Genomic DNA, 21,216 nt, shown 5'->3' with positions numbered 1-21,216 from the left:
CACCATATTGTGAAAATATGGAATTATTACATCATAATTTTGATATGAATTGGATCCGAAAAAAATAGTATAAGTAGCTAAAACACGCACAGTCCTCCTTTTGTGGACTGTGTGGATTTTGGATGTTGTCCCAGTTAGAGTCAAGGGTGGGTTTCTGTCCCACTCTCCTCCAATACCAGGATAAGTTGTCCCACAGATCTCCACTATCGTCTCCTCCAATCACCACCAAGGAACTTTAGATTCAGCGGTTTCCCAATTGGCTGGTCAACTTTCACCAAATGACTTTCAAAACATAAAGACCAGATGTGATTATAGATTTGCCTGATTTTCTCTAAACGTTGATCGGATTGTGATTCATAGTTAATACTAGCACTGATTACTGTGTAACAGATAAAGACACATGGATTGCGCTGTGCACACGGCATAAATTATACACATATAATTTATACAGACATACTCACAGAGACAAAAAACATACCACATTGGACCTCGTTGCTTCACTGGGACTTTGGTTGTTTGGCCAGATATCGAAGAGGGCTGTGCTCAAACCACATTTCCAAAATGGATCAGTGAATGTTTTTGTACCCAAACTCAAAAAGAAGGCAAAGCCCGTATTTATGCAAAGCAAAGTGAGCCCAGCCAAGCACCCAAAGCCCCAGTGATGAGGATACAACGTTGAATCTTTTTTCTGAGAGCGTACAAGTCCAACCGTAAAAAAAAGGTATAAATTATAGTATAAAAAAGATATAATTATACCTGTATAATTTATAGTTATACATAAAAAAGCAATACTGTATGTAACACACTCATACAGCAGACATATGTTCCTATAAACAGCAGTGGGTTCAATTTGGGACAACACAGGATTGATATTACTGTGGAATGCTTCACTTGCTGATATCATCAGCATGTAGAGAAGTCTAAGGAACACCACGTGTGTTGCCCCCAAACTGCACCCACTGATAAGATAGACACAACCCTCATAAGAGTGTGGAAAGGCACTGTCAGGTATACATGCACATCCCTTAGGCGCAGGCAATGCTGCCTAGGGGAATCCATGCACAGATGACAGGACATGTAAGGTGGAGACCAAGCCAGACTCCACCCACAGGAGGAGGTAAAGAGAATAGCTGTGGTCTGAGAATCGTATCAAGAAACGCACAATGAGCAATAGAAATGACATGAATAGAGTTATTATGGGAAGGAAGGACAGCGGAGACAGGAAGGCACTGAGGATAACAGGGAAACATAAAAAGAGACCAACACAGTTTGTATGAATTATTTCATATCAGAAACAATAAACAGGATAAAATTAAACTAGTGGTTTGAAAGGAGTTTCCTGTTGTTGATTTTTTCCAAAAGGTCAGAGTGTGAAGTTGGGAACGATAGATGTTTCATCGACACAAGCTTGCAACCAGAGGTGCGTTGTGCCAAGCTACGTGTGCTGATGACCTGAACATATCATCAATGATTCATCAACAATTTCTTTATTCAAACAGTTTCAAATAGTTTGCTGAGTCAGTCCAACAGATGGGCAGGCACTGACAGGCGGACCTCTCAGTTATACATTCATTCCACAGCTAGACTGATTTTTGTGAATGACCCAACACCTTGATCCAAGCTCTGCTGAGGCCAACGATGGACTAGTGTGTGTGTGTGATGGGGGTGGTCTGCAGCGTTGGGGAGAGAGAGAGAGAGAGCTGCTTGTGCTTGCTGGATGAGACCTGTGACAGGTTTATCCAAAGGACCTTACGCAAGCACAGGTGCACACAACACACACTGCGATGCATGCATGCATGCATGCACACACACACACATTCCCCACAAACCCCTCTTTCAGCCCTCCAGCTTATTGATGTGTCGGTCACACTTGACACAGAGGTGGAAAGGGCTCAAGGTCCACTGACAAGTGTCTCTTTTTAACAAAACAAAATTAACTTGTGAAATGAAAAAGAGCTAAGCTAAGCTAAGCTAGTTTGCAGCGTATCTCTGTATCATGATATTGTAGCATTTACTCTCGCTTGGTGTCGATCAAAATACTTTCTAGTGACCTATAGCACCAAAAAATATCAGCTTTCCTTTAAAAAAATAAGACATCTTGAAAACCGATGTAAATATAAAGTAAACCTGAAAGCCATGAGAAATACTTTGATGACACATGATCATCAATTAGGATGCTCACTGATTGTGTGTCATCTAACGCGAGAACGCTTCAGAAGCAGCTGCTCCATTACCAAGTGACATTTGTTGAGTGCTCCCAGGGAGAGAGGGTGGAGTCCACATACCTGTAGCCCAACACTGATTACCTGCTGTTCAATGTGTGTGCATCAGACATGACACATGTCAACTCTCCATGATGCATCTGCTAATTCTGGGTAACGTCGCAACTGCTGCATCAATCATGATGAGACATCTATGTGACAGTGTGAAATATTACTGTGTGCCTGTGTGTGCCAGTTTTTGGTGACTTCCATTTAAAAAATATTTAACAATTAAAAGCATGCAGCAAAAATGTTAAATTGTTATTTTAATGATTTAAACATACTGCAGCTTATTTTTAAGCATATCATTTTCAAATCTTTATATCCAATAAGTATTTTAAATCTGTGGCCAACAACTGGGGAGTACTAAGGTCACTGAACATATACTTTTTTCAATGGAGTTTGCTCTAAAATTAGGCACAAAATGAAGGTTAAGCCATTATACAATTACTTCAAGACTGGTTATGAGGTGAATGATATTTGCTGAAAAACCTTGTTGAATCAAAGGCTGAGCCTAAATTCTCCCAATAAGCACATCAAGTTGTCAAAGCGTTGTTGTTAGTCTTGGTTTAAAACCTTTTATTTAATCTGGATATTCATGCATCTCCTGTGACGTGAACTTCATACACCCAACGGTGTAGTGAAAAATACATCACTTAGTCACTTACATATGCAAAAACCCTATTCCCACAGCTTTAGAATTGTAATTGTAATGACTCTTAAATCATTCTAGGCATGACATGGAGACAAACATATAGTGCACGTGAAGTATTACGTTATCCAGAAGATAAAGGAGCATAAGCGGTGAACCTATAGGCAAGGGAGTCTTGTACTGTTGATTCTTTGCTCTGTTTTCCACTTTTATTTCAGATGGCACACTGTGGAGGCTGAACCTGTGCTCATGCTCCAGTTCACTGACTCACAGGACGGGGGCGGTAAGGTGTGGAGGGGGGGGTTGTGTGCGGAGAGAAGGTGTTATACATTAGTTTTGAGTGTGACTATGCATGTGTGTGCTGAGGAGAAGAGAGGCAAAGAGAGTGAAGTGTTGACCATGTTCCACTTAAATAGAGATTTTCTTCCTGTCAGTCTCTCCCTCTTGTGGTCGCTGTAACACTCTCTTTTCTTCCCCCCGGCTCCCTGCTCGCTGCACTCCTCTTTCCTACCCGTTCCTGCATCAGGATTATTTTCATAGTGAAAGAGCTAACCACTGGGTGCTTCCGTTACCGCTCTAACTCTACCCAGCTCACCCCCCGCCCCCCCTCCCTTTGCTCCTCCCCTCTCATGGCCCGGTGTGCTTTGATCACTTGTTCTTAGCCTCCTTATCCTGACTCTCCTTTCTCGCATTCGCTCATCCCCTGCTCCCCACTGCGTTGTCATCAATATTGCCGTCATTTGAGGATTCCTTCTTTATCCTTTCTTAAAGATCTTACTTTCTTAAAGATCTTACTCTCTGCTTTTCACTCTATACTTCCTTTCTACTGATTGATTTAATGTCTAATGGCTTTACTGGCCTCATCTGATTCTCTCCTCTTTTCCACTGGTGTTTCCTTCTCCCTCTTTCTTTTCTACTTTCCCATAACTCCATTCCTTTCCTGCATCACTTTGATAGGCAGATCTCTATCACTGTCAGGATTGGCACACACACACACACACACACACACACACACACACAGACACACAGACACACAGACACGCAGACACGCGCGCCAGACTTCGATCACAGAGGACCCAGTGTGCTGTCAGCCTCCAAGGATTATGGGTCATCTACATCACCCTCTCCTCTCCTCTCTCTTCAGGCTGCATCCATCCATCCCTCCTGCTCCCTTATCTACATCCACCCACCCATCCATCAAACTCTTGTCCCCTACTGAATATATAGCCAACCCTATTTCTCCCTCATCACCACCTGCGTACCTTTAGTACCTCGTTTTAACTGCCATGAATGACCGGATAGACAGGAGGCAGTTAAACAGTGCACACTAATAATCCAGCATTATTTTTACAAATAATTCTCCTGCTGTCTTGAGGCCACTCATCTAAGCTTTCTCTGCTGCTGCAGTGTGTGCCACGCACCATGAATAGACAGAAGATGCAATTTCACTTTTGCCTCCATGTAACTTTCAGTATCCTGTCATGACAAAATGGGTTAAGTAACAGTTGCCCTGGAAGCGGATCTTACACACAGGCGGATTAGAAATACAAAACTAGTACTTGCATTACCGGCTCCAACTTAGCCCGACACCGCAGCCTAGCAACAACATGCTACAACAACATAATACACTTGCACTATTCCGCTCCTGGTTACCAGTGGCTGCCCGCATTCGTTTCAAAAGATTGGTACTTGCCTGGTACTACAGATCAGGTCCAGTCTATATCCTGGACACGGTGACACTTTAATCGAGGTCACTCTGCTCTGCATATGCCATTTGGCGTGTTGCTTCCTCACTGATGGCGAAACTCTAACAAAATCACCACTTTTTGATGCTCCGGCTCCAAAATGGTGGAATGAGCCATTCCCAATAAAATCAGGACATTAGAAAGTCTACACACCTTCCGATGGAAACTTAAACCACACCTTTATAGACAATACTTGTTTGGCTTCCTCAAAGAAAATTGTACTTTCTTGATTGTCCTGGCTCTTGGTAGAACTGGGCTGTAAGTCACTGTGGATAAAAGTGGTAGCAAAAATGTTGAAACGTGATTGTAATAACATTCTAGGAATTGTATTGCAAAGGAATTAAAATTAATGTTAAGATACAACCAATGCGTGAAAATGTAACGTTTGCCCTCCCTGTGGAGCAACTAATCTTTAGAATTAAACAAAAAAAGAATGTAATTTCTTGTAAAAAAAAATAACCTCACCCCTCTGAGAGTTTTCTGATCAGACGCCTCCATCAGGAGGACATCATCATTTGCAATACATTCCAAAACTGTTAAAGAACAAAACACTTTATCTGATCCGGCTCAACTATATGCAAGGTTTCATTAGGCTTAGGGACAAAATGACTTCTTAACACATTAGAAATGTGCAAAATGTGATTCCAGAACAATGTCACATTATTTCTTTCTACGCTCTTAATGGATAAATTATAATTTGTACTGCCACTCGAGGGCTTTGCAGCTTGTGTGTAAATGTATCTTTTTGGGGTATGAAACAACTGCTGTGTTGCTTCTTTGGAGGAATGCCGCATGTTCTGTTACACCCTTGATCTCCTTTGCAACATCTCCTTTGTTTGGGAGAGGAGTAATTTACTGCGTACAACTTGGTCGTTGGCCAAGGCCGCGTCGGTAGATCGCCTGCCTTTGAAAAAAAATCATGTCACGCACGAGCGGCCTAGCGTCAGCCGGACCTCGCCATGACTTGGTCGGTTGAAAAGTACCTCGCGAGCTGAAAAAGTGTGGGCACCCCTAGTGTACACACTACCGATGGGACGGCATAGCGGGTGGTTTTAATCCGTTTCATACATTTGTAATGTTTGCATCTCTCATTCCTTTGCAAGTAGGGCTACTCTTTACATTTAACGACGCTCCTGCACTATGCATAACAGGATATTGGATTGTACATTAAGGGTAGCCTCCAGTTCACTCTAGCGCAAATTAAACATAAACCTACAATAAGGACTTGGAGGGAAGATGTCTGACTTAATCTAGTTTTTTAGGTAATTCATTTTCGAGTATGCATGGGAAATAATGCATCGAGAGATCAGCAGCAGACATGAGGGGAGAAAGCTATCCTCACTTATGACAAATGTGAACCCATCTGACTGCAGAATAAATTACATATAACACAATTTTCATTCTAACAAGTGCAGGCTTCACACCTAGAGTGTGCCGTTTTATAATTTCAATCTTCTCATCCCAGCTTTATATAGGTCAGGATGGACCATTTGTTTGAGGCGGTCAGTGTGATATTTACATTTATTTTAAAGCTATTTTGTTCGGCCCACATCAGCCCGGTTTGGATTGTGGCTGTCCACGTCTGTGAGCTTCAGCTTTTCAGGTTTCAACTGTTTTGTGTCTTTGGAACAATGCCGATACATTGTTTTCTGAAATGACTGTCAGATCACATTAAAAGCTGACAAATACCCACATTTAACTTCGTATGACTCATCTGTGGAGCTGCCCTCAAATTATGTTTTTTTTTTAATGTGCTGTTCCCATTATTCTTTCTTTCCCTGGCATATTGCTATCATATTTTTCTATCCCTCTTTTAAACCTTGTTAAAAACATATTGGTTGCACTCCACCGCTTGCCAGCATTACATTACTGCCATCGGGTTTAAGGTGCACACAGACACGCACACACTCACACTCAACCTAGTAACCACGCTGACCTTCAGTCCATTGCTCCATCTGTCCACAAATCAAAGAACAGATGCTGCCTGCCAGTCAACTAACAGCCCAACATTTAGACCCATTAGGGCAGAGGAGTGATTTAATGCTCGATCACCAGGAGACGTGAAGAGAGGAGATATTGATTGATAGATAGAAGGCCATCATGATTATGTTCTTACAGAAGCCCTAGGATCCTGACAGATTTAGTGAAACATCACTGGACTCTCATTAAACTGTGATTCTTCTCTTTCCATTTAGCCCCCACCATTAAAATACTTCACAATATCAGATACAATACCTTTACTATTAATTATTTTTTTGTGTGTGCAACAACCATGGTAATCATTTAAATATGACAAACGATGTGAGCTTGCTTTGTCTGATGACAGAACCAACTACATGACATCATCCGTGGAGCTGGTATCGGTGCCACACTTCGCTCAGGGACATGTCAGCAGTACTAATCCTGTGGCTTTGGTTCGGCTGATCCTCTTGGCCCAACAGAAACAAAGTAAGAATTACTTTGAAAGAAGCAGTAAGAAGAATGGCGCAGAAGGATGTAAGACATCTTTAAAAAATTGTTAAGTAAAATACTAAAAGCCAAGCAAAATGGACGCTGAGAGTCGACGGAAATTTAGCGGTGAACACAGACTCTCTGACCTCAGCAGTCAGCAGTCATTAAAAAGAGTTTCTAAATCATCACGTAACAAAGATCTCCTAAAGTTGTGATTTATAAGTACCTCTCATTTGTTCACCCTCCCCGTCTCCCTTTCTGTTGGTCTTTGAGAATGAACGTGTCTGACTGTATGTCTGTTTATGCGCACTTTTGACAGTGTGCATGTGTGTGTTCAGATGTATCCATGCTTCACTGTGTGTGTGTGTGTGTGTGTATGAGAGAGAGACCTTGGGTGTTGTTAAATGTGAAATGTCATCCCTGACACCTTAAACAAATAGCTGGATGTTGAGAGTTTAACGCATCGCCGCTTTAGCCAAATACATTCCACACCTGTCTTCTCCGTCCTTCTTCCTCTTTCCATCCTTCCTCCTCCTGTGTGGCCAGCAAGGGCATGTTAGACACAGGTTAGCAGACACAAACTAAGGAGGTGTTTCCACCCTCTATGGACATAAATGGTAAAGACAAAGCATGGGAAACACCTGCCAGTGTTCCTGTTGACTGCAGAGCGTGATGATGCAAATGTGTATGCAGAAACACATTGGCCTTGACCTCCACAAACATACTGGTACCAAATCAAAAATAGTTGCTATAGCACAAGCTTAAATTACATAAAAGATAGGCCAGGCAGCTCTGCAATGTGGGAATGTAGCGATGCAAAAAAAGGAGATTTCAAAATCAAAGGCTACATGATTTAAAGAAATCAAACCACAACAAAGTCAGTCTATTCTTTTTCCTTTTTTAGCTCCTTTTATGAATCAATTCATGAACATCAACATGCTGATTCATCCAATCATCCAGTGGGTCACATATACAAACCACAACCAAACACTTCCCTGATTTGATTCTCAATGTTTATAGATGACCTTTATTCCTTGCTTTCCATGATCAATACCTGCTCATGTAAAAGGCTAATCAATGCAGGAAGTAGCAAGTTACGCTGCAAGACTTCAACAGCACAAAGGCGTCTCACATCTGGTCTTGCACTCAATAACTCAGATGCTAAATATCACTTTGGTGGATGTATTTAAAATGTCATCTAAGTTAACACAGCAACAGCCATATAATCAGCTCTAGCATTTACAAATAGATAGACTTTTTATATTTTTTTTTATATTGAGAGTATTGATTTATTGACATATAACAGAATGTGCCTCCGACCACTACTTTATGGACAAGTCAGCGTTAGGAGGAAGTGGAAAGATCGGACCTCCAGAAAATGCTGTGTGTCATAGATGGTTCCTCGTGTTTAAAGTGTTCTAAAAGCCTCCATGCAAAAAGGAGAACTTAAATAAAACACAACATGAAGTGGAGAAACAGGAAGAGAAGGGACAGCAACTTAGATAAAGAGACGCTGAGATAGGGAGGACAGAAAAGGAGCAGGGAGAGGAGGGGGAGAGTGCAGCATCTATAATAACTTTGAGACTCTCATCCCATCAGTGTTTCATCGGTGAAAATAGCAAGTAACAGAATAAGAGCGACAGCAAAACTAAAGATGTTCGTGCTGCTCGTGATTAATCTGCCTTAGCTTTGATCTGTATTTATGTTTTGTTGCTTTTTAAAGCAATATAATGAACGTCTATTTGATGTGTTGCATGAATAAATTCTATGCCACTTGACCTGTGACACACAGCTGGAATTTGAAAGTGACTTTGAAAAAGCTCACATAAAGAGGAATGTTCAAGAAGTGCCTCTAATGAAGGGCCACAGATGATAGTAACAGCGTTCCCATGCGTCCCCATCGCTCAACACAGATAACAGCAACTATAGAGCCGACCCATCTCTATGAATGCATTAAGCTATTGTTTGAGGAGTGGCATCGATCACCCAGCTGTCATAACATTCTGATGACTACCGATAAAGGCGTGAGACAGAGAGGAAACCAGATAAAACGACGGGGAGGGAGGGAGGGAGGTGAGAGAGATGTTAGCTGAGGGAAAGACAGATGACACACCAAACCCAGATGATGACAGATGATTTAATGACTGGCGGGAAGGGAAGAAAATGAATTAGAAGACAGAACAGAGGTATGGAGAGAGGGGAGAAAGATGAAAAAAAGAAAGAAACGGGGAGGTAGATGGATGAATATTGGATCGAGATGGATCAAGGCAGCGATTCAGAGGATTAGCAAGAACTATGGTTAGATAAAGGGAGAGGCAGAAATATTAATACAGAGCGCAACAACAAAGGCAGAGGTAGATGGATGTAGATGGAGGCACAGAGAGGACAGAGAAAGATTGACAAATTAAACAACAGCGGTGTAGGGGAGTGAACTCAAAATGACTCAGGAATGGAGTAAATGTATTTCAAGGATGAAGAAGAGCTAAAGAACCTTCCCAGTCTGTCGATATTTCAACAGTGCTTCTTTGTTTGGAAGCTTGTTATAAGAATAGTGTTCAAATTTTAGAAATACATTATAGTCAATCAAGACTATTAAAAACAAAGAAAATGTTGTAAGAAGTGCAAGAACAGTGTTACAAAAAAGTAAAATGCATAATGGAGAACCCAGGGAGTATGGGGCACCCGGAAAACAGTGTTTTTGAGCTTCTCATTCTGTCTCTCTTGAATGTTTGATAGAAGGAGAGAGAACAAAGCGCAGAGAACTTTCTCTTATACTGTTGCCCGGAGCACCTTGTTCTCCCATTTTCCATCATTTTTGAGGTTTTGCTTTTCCTCCTACTCCTCGTCTTGTCAGTTCCTGACCATGAATTCAGTTGTGATTCAATGTGGTTGTTCCTGTGAATGTTGCATGCACAACACCACCATCGGATCAAACACAAGTATGTCTCACTTCGCCAATCACTGTGTCCTCTTCTGGAAAAGATCCATTTCAGGCTGTTTTAAATACTCAGAGATCATGGAACTGCCTTGTATCCAGCTGTATGTGTGTGTGTGTGTGTGTGTGTGTGTGTGTGTGTGTGTGTGCACATATGCCCTGTGTGAGGATATGCATCTGTGCATGTCTGCAGGTGGTGGTGTGTACTTGAGAGTGTCTGTGAATTAGTGAGTGAATTATTCATGAGGCTTAAAGTGCTCCTCTGCGAGAAATGCAATGCAACACGCTTCTCGCATCTTATTCACAAGGGGGTTTTCTGCATTTTAAACATGCTACGCCACAAGAGATTTAAGTAATCAACCCTAAAACTGGACATTGCGCCAGCCCTGTTCATATATGTGGTTATGATATAGTTAATACTCACAACATCCTTAAACGATCTACACAGGCCATAATGTCCACAAACTGTACAGCTTCAGGTCTTTCAGCTTGCATATTCTTTGTCCTGTGTCTCAATCCATTGTCACATTATTTAACATCGGTGTTGGTGAGGTTTGCAAAAGGTGATGACGACACTCTACGAGAGGCATGAATTAAGGTAATCCATTATGGCTTGTGTTAACAAAATTTGTACCATACATTCCCAGTGAGGAATCATGTTGGTCTTTGACGGGAAACTGAATATTTAGCCCACTTCTGAGAAAATACCAAGATGTCTATTGTGTGTCACCATTCAGACAAAAAAAAGATTTGATTTATGGTTCTGATCTGCAAAAATACTTTCCACCCAAATAAACCCATGTTTACATGTTGAGAAGGGAACAATTTTTTTGTTGTTGGTGGTCTTAAAGCCATTGTTCATTCTCATGGAAATTTTTATTGTATGAATTTACACACAAAGATCTTTTTTGTGGGCATGTGAGTTCTCCTTTGACACAAAGCAACATTAACATGGACTTGTGTATCGGGGCATATCTGTGTGCACTAAACGGTGGCATTTCTGTGAACTGTTGGTGTAGCTGTAATTGCAGTGTCTTTCTTTAAAAAAAAAAAAACTCAGATAGTTGTATTTGTCTGTCAATGTGTGTGTGAGAGCGGGTTTCTCTGAGTCATGCATAGGTGAGCAACCTGATTGCCTGCTACATTGTGAATGAGTCAGCCATCCATGCTACCACTGACACACACACCAGCATGCAACAGTGAATGGGTTAGGGTTGTGTGTTTGTGTGTGCATCTGGGTGGATTGTTATACAGCTATAACCGCATTCAAGTGGATACGTACAAATATGCATTTAAAGATATCAGGGAATGTCCACTTTAACGGTATATGTCTAATTTGAATGTGTGGGAATCTCTGCATGTTTGTTTTTAAATCTCATGCAGTAAGTAGACTTGTCTAGTAGAATTAAACAGATGTCTCAAGCACAGACTGAGCAAGCAAATAACGCATAAGTAGTTGTGTCTCCCCAGGCATGTGTGTGTTTATATATTTACGTGTGTATGTGTATTAGCTACTTTTTACCTATAAGGGTTTTTTGCAGCAGTGCTGGGTACTCATGACCCTTTAACAACATACAATCTCTCTCACCTGCACTGCAAGAAAAAAGCTTTTGTTAGTAAATCTTAAGGAATGTAGATCTTTTCATCTCACGTCCCAAAGGGAGTTGGATCTTTTCATGTGCTTTTATTGTAAAAAGTAGAACTTCAGGTTGACTCTGCAGATAAAGTTATTATGAATTCAGCACAACAGGTGGAGGACGGGTTAAAATTCTATAATTCCACAGGACAGACACAGTCATCGTCATTGTCTGCCTTCATGTCACTATCTGCATGCAGTCTTCATCTTGACCAGCCACCGTTGTAACATATCATCATAAGCACATATGTCAAAACTCAAGACCCGCAGGGAATTATCTTTGGCTGGATAATATTTAATTACTATTACAGCTGGCCCGGCGGTATATTATGAATAGCTGCTATCCCTAATCAGTCCACCAGGGTGTCGCACTGTGTGAGTGTGCCACTGTGTGAGTGTGCCACTGTGTGAGTGAACGCATGCCACGTGAAAAATGACCACCATGATGCACCATCCGCCCGGACCCGTTGAACGGACCATCTCAAGTGGGCAGTATCTGGCACCTGACATGAGTTTGAGGGCCCCAAGCGTGAGTGCAACTCATGTTTAGAGTCAGTATGTAATGGAAATTTCATGAAGCAAAATCAGCCAGTTAAGATGTTTCTTGCCCTTTCTAGGTCTTCTTTTCCCCATCGCTCTGTCAGCGACAGAGTCTCGTTATGCGAAAAGTACATTATGCATGCAGATGGAACGCCTAAACAGCGGTCTCCGTGGTAACCCAAAACACATCCATCATCATCACCATGACAACCAGGGATAGAGCTGCCAATCAACTCTGTCTCAAGGGAACTTGGGATAGCCTATACACCCACATCTGCACAGGCAAATACAGATGAACATGCAGGCATGCACTTGCGTGCACACTAATGCATCTGAAACGTTGCACGCGCAAGCACACACACATTGTCGAGAGAATTTACCATCACACACGCTTTTGAGATCACACACAACTTTTGGCGCACACACACTGTCACACACTGACGTTTAACTTTGGCATTGCCAGATCCATCACAGCCTGTCATCCTGCAGGTATGTGCAAAAGGGCCTTTAGCACCAGAGGGTCCCCGAGCAGCTGGCCTAAAAAACATGCCGACATATGCCGGTTTGTGTGGGGACTCAATATCCAAGCAGTAATTCCTGTAAAACCTTAAAGTGTTATCTCTTGTTTAAGCTTACTTTGACTCAAAACAGGAACTTATAGCAAAGTGCTCGTTGTCCATTTTCTTGACTTTCACCTATCTGGTACCGATTCTGCGGCCATGGCGATTTAACTGAGAGCAGAACAACTGGAGTTAGGAAGAATTAGCTCTGAGCCTGGATGTACTGCTGTTTGAAATGTCCACAAAAGCTTAGCGTTTGACCTGTATCTCAACACTCCCTTCCTCTCCTCATTCCTGTTCCCTCTCTGGGAAAGAGAAGTAAAGTATTTCCCTTCTCTTCTCTTCTCTGTTTCTCAAAGACATTATCTACCATAACCTTTACCCCCTTCTCTCTCTCTTTCTCTATATGTATGCACCTGTCTCCCTTTACCTCTTGCTTTCTTTCTCTTGCTTACCATTCCTCCCTCTCTCTAAGATTAAACTGTCTATCCCGCTGTCCCCCTTGAAATCCCCTGTTACACCTCAGGCTGTGCGTGTGCATGTCGGTGTGTATTTGTGTGTATAAGCCAGACACGCTCTCTGAGCATTAACCTGTCAAAATATAGAAACACAGAGGGAAAAGGGGGCAAAGAAGAGAAACAGAGGTAGGCTGAGACAGAGAGAGAGAGAGAGTTAGGTCAAAAGATCTAGTCCACATGTTGCTAGGTAGTGGAGGTGGATCTATAACAAATTTAAAGTCTGGATGTAACTAACTAACGCACACAAACAGACACAAACAGACACACACCCATGCAAAGAACAATTAAATGTAAGGCACATTTACCTTTCACGAGTGTACGATTGTCAAATTGCAGACAACAATATGTCCTGTTTTTGTTCAAAGTGACAACAATATGTATTACCTTAAAAGGCACGCAAAGAAAACACAAATAAAAAAGACTGAAATAAGAAAAATAGCAAAAAGAAAGTGGAGCCTTTGTGACAGAGGGAAGACACCGGTATGTTCAAAGGGACAATGGGAGGAAACTTAATCACACTTCCTTCAGTTAAGGTTTCAACAACTATGTTCTATAGCTGCGACATGTTCTGCTGTTACAGTCTCCTGGTGACAGCTCCGGGTGTTGTTATGTTTCATGATGGTCGTTTCCTCTGTCAGCATGCCGGTAAACACATCATCCTCAGGGACCCCCCACCCTCCCCCCCCCCCCCCCGCAACACCGCCAGCCAGCCCTCTCGGTTGTCTGTTGCAATGTTTACTTGGGTGGTGGTTAGCTGTGAAGTTTACCCTCAACCGGTGTGTGTGTGTGTGTTCCTTTGTTTGAGACAATAGTTGTGTGGCTGCGACATCAAAGCCTCAAGGCTTATTTTGGCCACCACACAGTTATTTGAATGTGTTGTAGAAGGCAAGGTCTTCTGAGGGGTTCCCCGTGTGCGTTTTATTTTGCCAAGTAAGATGGAGGTTTTCATTGTGTTTCCTTCAGCCGTTGTTTTCGTTGCAGTGAGTCAGTGGGTTTATCGTGGATTAGGAAGCATTTTTTCATGATTTATCACCACCCGCATAGCTTCCTTTGAACCCTGCCTGCCTTTACTTTGGCATCATATAATGGTAGAGAAAACTCTGTAATGCTGACTTTCGATTCGTTCGTCTGTATCTGTATCGTCTGTATCTGTATATACAATAACCTCTTTGTGTGATCATAACAGCCATGATTATTGTCCTAATGCCCATGTAAACAACAGTTTTGCTGTTGTCACAGCAGCCATGTGAATCTTATAAACCTAACTAAGCAGCCATGACTAATCTTCAATCTTTAATTCTCTGGTTACGCATAAATGTACATACTCGTATAAACCCAATCCGAACACATCCACACATTGCAGCCATTTCCTTAAACATGCAAATACCCAGACTAGATCTTCATTTGTGTGTGCCAGCTGAACCATCGCACATCTTCTTCCCTAAGAGGACACTATGTGCTTCAGACAGTTACACAAACTAATTCCACATTGTCCCACACAGCAGGGAAGATAACGGCTATTATCCACACATGTGGAGCCTATTGTGCATGTATGCAGCTTCTAAATAACAATTCCCACATGTATTTGACCTTTGTAAAAAAAACAAAAAACAACATCAAATAAATAATGTGACCAACACCCTGCTGGTTAGAGCCACACGAGGGGCTTACACAAATGCATCATCATCACCTGTGTATCTATCATAAGCCAGATATATAAACAGTTGATGCGGACCAACACCAGCATCAAATACCACAAGAAGCAGGGGAGAGATGCAGAAAGGAGGAGAACTCTGCCGTCCTAAACATGCCACAAGCCTTCCCACACACACACACACACACATTGTGGACATCCTAAATCGGTTAGTGGCTCAATGAGGCCATGCTGACTCCAGCACTGCCGCTATGCTGTGAGAGTTTGAGTCCGTGTGAGCGTGTTAAAGCATGAAAGAAAAGTTTGTGTGGGTGTGTGTGTGATGTACTATCGTTGTGTATCCCTGCATGTGAGCGTGTCTGGGTGCTTGTGGTATGCAGTGCATTTTGTAAATCTTGCAGTGTCAGCAGACTAATAAGGGAGAGAAGCCATCGTGGTAAACACATTTTTAAACCGATCACATTGCAGTTATCTAAAGTACACCTGACACAAACCTTCTGCTGGATTATTAGGGGACGGGGATTGATGATGCTCACTTTTTCATCCATATTTGCCATCATTATGAAAGAATTCATCAGAATATTATAGTCTACTATTTCAACAAAGCATGTCAACGTGCTGGACCTACAGCAGCATTGTTCTTACTTGACCAGTCAGCAGTCCTATTTGTTACCCATGGGGAGCGATACAAATTAAGAAAATTATGTGGTCATACAAAATGATTAACTAGTAAATCCATATCCAAACAGGTCTGCTACTCTGTGCCGTGATCTGGAAGAGGTGGTGAGCAGGGTGAGAGATCCCAGACACCTTTTTTTGTTTATTCTTTGAATGGGCATTTGTGATAGTGAACTAACCAGAAGGTGGAGTAAACAAACATCACTTTGAGTCCGGTCAAAACTATTAAAATATGAGCTGCCTACACTGTCATGGATCGCTGTGTAAAACTATGGGAGTTTTTGTTTAATAAAAAAAACATATCCCCTGCTCACATAGCCAAGCGCTGATGCTGTGTAAGTTTGCAGCACAGATGCTTACAACAGCCTGTTTTGGATTTTTGATAAATAATTAATGTGTTGAATCTGCAGATTTTCATGCTCTTTGTCAGACTAGTGATCTGTCAGGATAAAATAGTGCAGTTAAGCTTCTGTTTTGTTCAGTTCCAGCTGGATAAACTCAAATAAAACGTAGCTAATTCCTGCTGTGTGATAATGTGCCTTATTGCCAATACTTTGAGCAACGCTCTGTGGATCCTCTGTGGGAAGACAAGAAAGGTTGGTTCATTTCTAAAAACCTTTAGCAATGTGTTCAATATCAAAAGGTTTGACTAAAGTATTTGGCCTGCCACATTCAGCTCATCTCAACTCACCTTTGACTATTTTTTTCTTGGAAAGTTGCCTGTAATGCTGAACTCTCTGTCTAAACACACACACACACACACAGGAGAAGCAGCTGTGGGCAGACGTTAAATTGGCATTTAAATGGAAATGACACCATAAGCGGCGACGCAATGCTATCCTGTTATCCAATTGAGAAGCAGTTTAGACCATCACCACCACAGCCTTGAGGTCATGGAAGCTGCTCTGCCTAAATAGAGAATTTTGTAGTTTCACAACAGCTAAAACATGGGAAACACTAAAAGGTCACAGACGGAAGGGTTTCATGCAAAATAACACAAGAGAACAAAGGGAAAAGGGACAGAAAGAAAAGTGAAGCGTGTAGTCGTGTGGTAAAAATGTTAGCAGTGCTGAGTGCTTGTAGATGAGCTGCAACGGCAACCTCATATGTCATTGTTAACCAACGTTTAGACAGCTACCATCATCAGCATCAATGTAATGAGGAGAGAGGAGAGGTACAGTGTGTGCAGATCAAGGAAGGAGGGCGGACAAGACATGAAGGGAAAAGAGAAGACAGCATGGGAAGGGGAGGGGAGGGGAGAAGTAGCAGGAATTGAGCAGGTCTGCAGAGAGGAGATAAGAGTACTTCAAGTGTCACTACAAGGCTGGTACATTGATATGAGAGAGTGAGAGACAGAGGGGTGTAGAGAGAGAGAGAGAGAGAGAAAGAGAGAGTCTCATTAGGGTGAGTATCGAGTTTTAGATATTATTTAAAATAAACCAGCATTATTATGTCCTAAACGGCAGCGCCATGGTGATGGGAGCTGCACTATCGGGTTTGGCCAGCAGATGGCGCTAAACTCCCCAACACGCCAAGAACACCCCGCTGACGCCACTTGAGACTTTAACAGCAATAAGAGTAAGGATTCAGGTTCTCCAGCTTTCAGCACGTTTTGGCCTCTTCAATCAAGCGATTTGGTTTGCGTGTAAATGCTCACTAACAACTGCTGCTGGTAGAAAAACTGAGGAGCAGTCTATTCGCTAGACGTTTGATTCTGTTCTTTCTCAGTTCGTCATTTCCCGATCAGAAAGAATGAGGAAATCCGCTTCGCTGCCGAGGCCTGTTCTGCAACGACAAGTCAGTTTATTGCAACGCAGCGATGCAGAGTCAAAGTAAAGCAGGCTGAGGATGATATTAACGCTATTTTACTGTCCACAGTGTGGCTGAGTTGTCCGGGCGGATGTTAGCTTAGTGTGTTTTGTGGCCAAGTTTTGTTTGTTCAAATAGTCCATTTATCAATATTATTAAAGGTTGATGATTTTATGAAACTTGATTTATAGTTATTAGTCCCCTTTTCAGGGTGGTGCTCTGTTATTTTTTTTGTGGATTATCGTATTGATGATTAATAATTGTATTAATGTCAAAGATTCAGTTTCATTACTAGTTAAAAATGTTCTCTTCTTGACTTTTGGTCAGTTTTTGTCCCAAATATTTTGTAACTTTCAGGTGAAAAACATTTTGTTTTTCAAAATATTCATGGTATCCCTGTAATTAGAAGGATCCATGGGGTCCATACAAAAAAAATGCTGAATATTGACAACAACATACAAGTGTCCCTTTAATCGTTGCTTTTGGATACATCCAAACTCAAATTAGCTATTTTTTAAGAGTGTTAGCCGAAACAGCTTGAGTACCAACAATGCCCATCTGTAAGTGGACGCTGACTACTGTATGTTTGACAATTTAGGTGTTTCAGTCACTCTGATTTCAGCAATAATAGCACACAAATAATTACAAAATAACGTCACTGCATTAGTGGAATTAGCAGTATGGACTAAATAGATCTGCATATTTGTATTTGCTTGTGTGAGAGAGAGACAGAGACAGTGAGAGAGAGCGAGAGAGAGAGAAGGAGAGAGAGGATGATGTGACAGCGTAACAAACGATTAAATTAGTCTTTTTTTGCACCGGGGGAAACATATGGTCCTGGATGATTTCACTCTCAAAGCAGGTACGGTGGACTACAGCAGTAAGTGTGTGTGTGTGTGTGTGTGTGTGTGTGTGTGTGTGTGTGTGTGTGTGTGAATGTAGGTTTGGCAGTACCTGTGTGTATATGTCTCCAGTTGCTTGGATCAGCAGAGCTTTACATCCACAGGGAACTATTAGCAAGTTAATAACGAGACCATAGAGAGGCAGGACGAGGGGTGTGTGTGTGTGTGTGTGTGTGTGTGTGTGTGTGTGTGTGTGTGTGTGTGTGTGTGTGTGTGTGTGTGTGTGTGTGTGTGTGTGTGTGTGTGTGTGTGAGAAAGAAAGGGACAGGGAGAGGGAGGGCCGAGGAAGAAGGGAAACCAACTGGCTCCAGCCATAGACATAAACGTCATGAGGAAAGCCTTTTTCTTGTTTATTTAATCCCACTTGGGAGTTATTTGCGAGGTTGTTATGAGGACAAATACATTGAGTGCCAGGAAATAATATCTTTATTTTTATGTCAAATGACATTTCTGTGATGTTGCATAAAAGTATTAAAATGACAAACATTTTGTCTTTATATATTCTGTAAAATTATATAATTATTAAATCAAACTTGCCTCAGAGACATGAAACTTAAAACTTAAAATAAGACATTTATAGACTAAATCGATATCTTCCCTAATTTTGATCATTGATAATTGTGTGACCCATTTCCCCCAATTTAATATAACCAAAACCATGCATGCTAAATACAGTCTGCCAAAAAAGGTTACGTTAACAAGCAAATAATTAGTTCAAAGCTAGTTTGGGCTTGTTATGTTGTGTAATGCATATTCTAATGCAATGTGCTCATGAATATTCTGTGCTGGGAACTATTAGCTGCGAATTATCTGGATTGACAGGAATGCAGAGCAGGTGCCTTATGTACAAATCCATTCAATAGGTATGGATGTCAAGGGTTTTTCTGCTAAAAGGGCTCATTCTCAAAACTGAAGAAAACCAGCCGACTTCGACTTTGCCGATGTGAGGGTCTCGGGACAGAGGGCGTCACGTGTCGGGAGTGTAAAGCCCTCTGAGGCAAACTGGTGATTTCAGGCTATATAAAATGGTTTCAATTAAAACTAAATTAAAAAGTTTTGACAGGCTTTAACAGAGGTTGTACAGCTGTACAGCTACTTGCTTTAATACATGCGCCATGTGTATCTGTAAGTGGCATTTGCTGGAGATTCAAAAGTTACACAAAGGTTCAGACTCACAGACAGAAACCCAGGAAAAGTCCCTGTGTGCCTTTGCAACATATTTGAATTTGTTGTAAACATCCAGGGGGAGTGTGTGTGTGTCTCTGATTACAACAAACATGCATAAACACTGTAATCTGTCGCAGCTCGGCATAACTAGTTCATAGAATTTGGCCCATGCACAAAAACAATTGGCATCACATTCCCTCTCTTCTGCTTATTTTTCTAGGTTATCTGATGCTTTCAATAACAAAATGCCGACTAAAAGTGAGAAAACACAGGAGAAAGAGAAAATGATTAAATCTCTATACCCATTACTATTTTGAGTGTTTTCTAGATCAGAATATCTCGTTAACAAAATTATTCTCTGGCTTCCTTTCCAAAACTGCAAACAAGTATTGTGGCTTTCCTCAGTATTTGGAGCCGCTCTGTCTTGAGATTTTTCACCAGTTCTGTAAAAAACATAATATAACTATCAGAAGCTTAACCACAGTGACTTCATTCATATCCTAAGACTAAAAGACCAAAGGAAATGAATTAAATGAAATAACTCGCTTGGTTCACTCTTTAACTGTGATCAGTTAACCCACAACATCACACATTTTCTTGTATTGGGAACAGCTCAGAATTCGCTACAGCCTGACTCCAATGTCACACAAAGACAAATCAAAATTACATGTCCTTGTTTTTTTAATTTAAAACCGTCATACTTACATTTGTTCAATACTACTGTCTCAATCTCACCAAGCAACTACTGTACTAGGCCTTTGGAAACATTAGCATACACACACAGTCATAAACAAAGACAGCCTCTCACACTCCTTCACATAAAAGCACACAAACAAACGGAAGGTTTAAAATGTATTGGCCTTAACTCACCCGGATCTGGCAAACTGTACTACTTGGTCTAGCTTATGTCAAATTGGTGAAAAAAAATTCAGGTATACAAAAGATTTGAAGCATGAAAAAATAAAATATGCAACTGAAAAATATAAGAATTCTTTTTTAATTTACATAAACTAAACTCAAAAGGTTCAATTTGTTTTTTGAATGAAAACTTTAAGCCTGGATTTGGCACCAAATATTTTGGTACAATAACACATTTAGAATATTGTAAGACTACATGGTTTGATAATGAAGACCAAATTAAGGATCCTGTAGCTATCTAACAATGCATATCTAACGGTGTGTGTGTGTTACAACATTCATTTAGACTCAAAAGTTTTCATATTTCCAAACTTGACTAAGTTCATGGAGTGGAATCCTACATCTTCAAATACTTGACTGCAGAAGCAGATGCATTCTTTCTTTAATCTTTGTTTGTGTGTTTCTATGCAATGAGCTTTGTTAATCTGTGCAATAGGATCCGCTGCACCTCTTATCTGAACCGAGCCGAGGGATTACGTCAGGACACAGGCTGAAGGCTAAATCCCGACACAAGATGGCTTTTGTTCGGCACGTAGTATGGCTGCAGTGCTACTACTCACAAGAGGTAAAACATGTAAATATTGACTGATCCGATGGCAGCAGAGTTCGTACTACGAGCTCAACCAATAATGTGCACACGCATGAGTACACCCAAAAACATGTCGCCAAGCAGCAGCAGCCCAAGCCTCGACTACACAGAGACACGTACAAAGACACACACACACACACCCCGTTCATTTCCGTTCCTCAGACAGTCTGATTTTGAGTTTTGTCAAAGAAAATGATTACT

The 21,216-nt window shown here is 41.4% G+C and overlaps 1 protein-coding gene across 5 annotated transcripts in view; it reads right to left on the bottom strand.

The window, feature by feature from the left end:
- The window catches only part of csmd3b (CUB and Sushi multiple domains 3b), a 281,884-nt gene that overhangs the window by 121,489 nt on the left and 139,179 nt on the right, over positions 1–21,216 (bottom strand). The gene's annotated exons all lie outside the window — the stretch shown is intronic.

This window comes from Pungitius pungitius, chromosome 17, assembly GCF_949316345.1.
Source record: "Pungitius pungitius chromosome 17, fPunPun2.1, whole genome shotgun sequence".
NCBI classification, from domain to species: domain Eukaryota; kingdom Metazoa; phylum Chordata; class Actinopteri; order Perciformes; family Gasterosteidae; genus Pungitius; species Pungitius pungitius.
The sequence above is the reverse complement of the archived record's forward strand: the minus strand, read 5'-3'. Positions and strand labels throughout refer to the sequence as shown.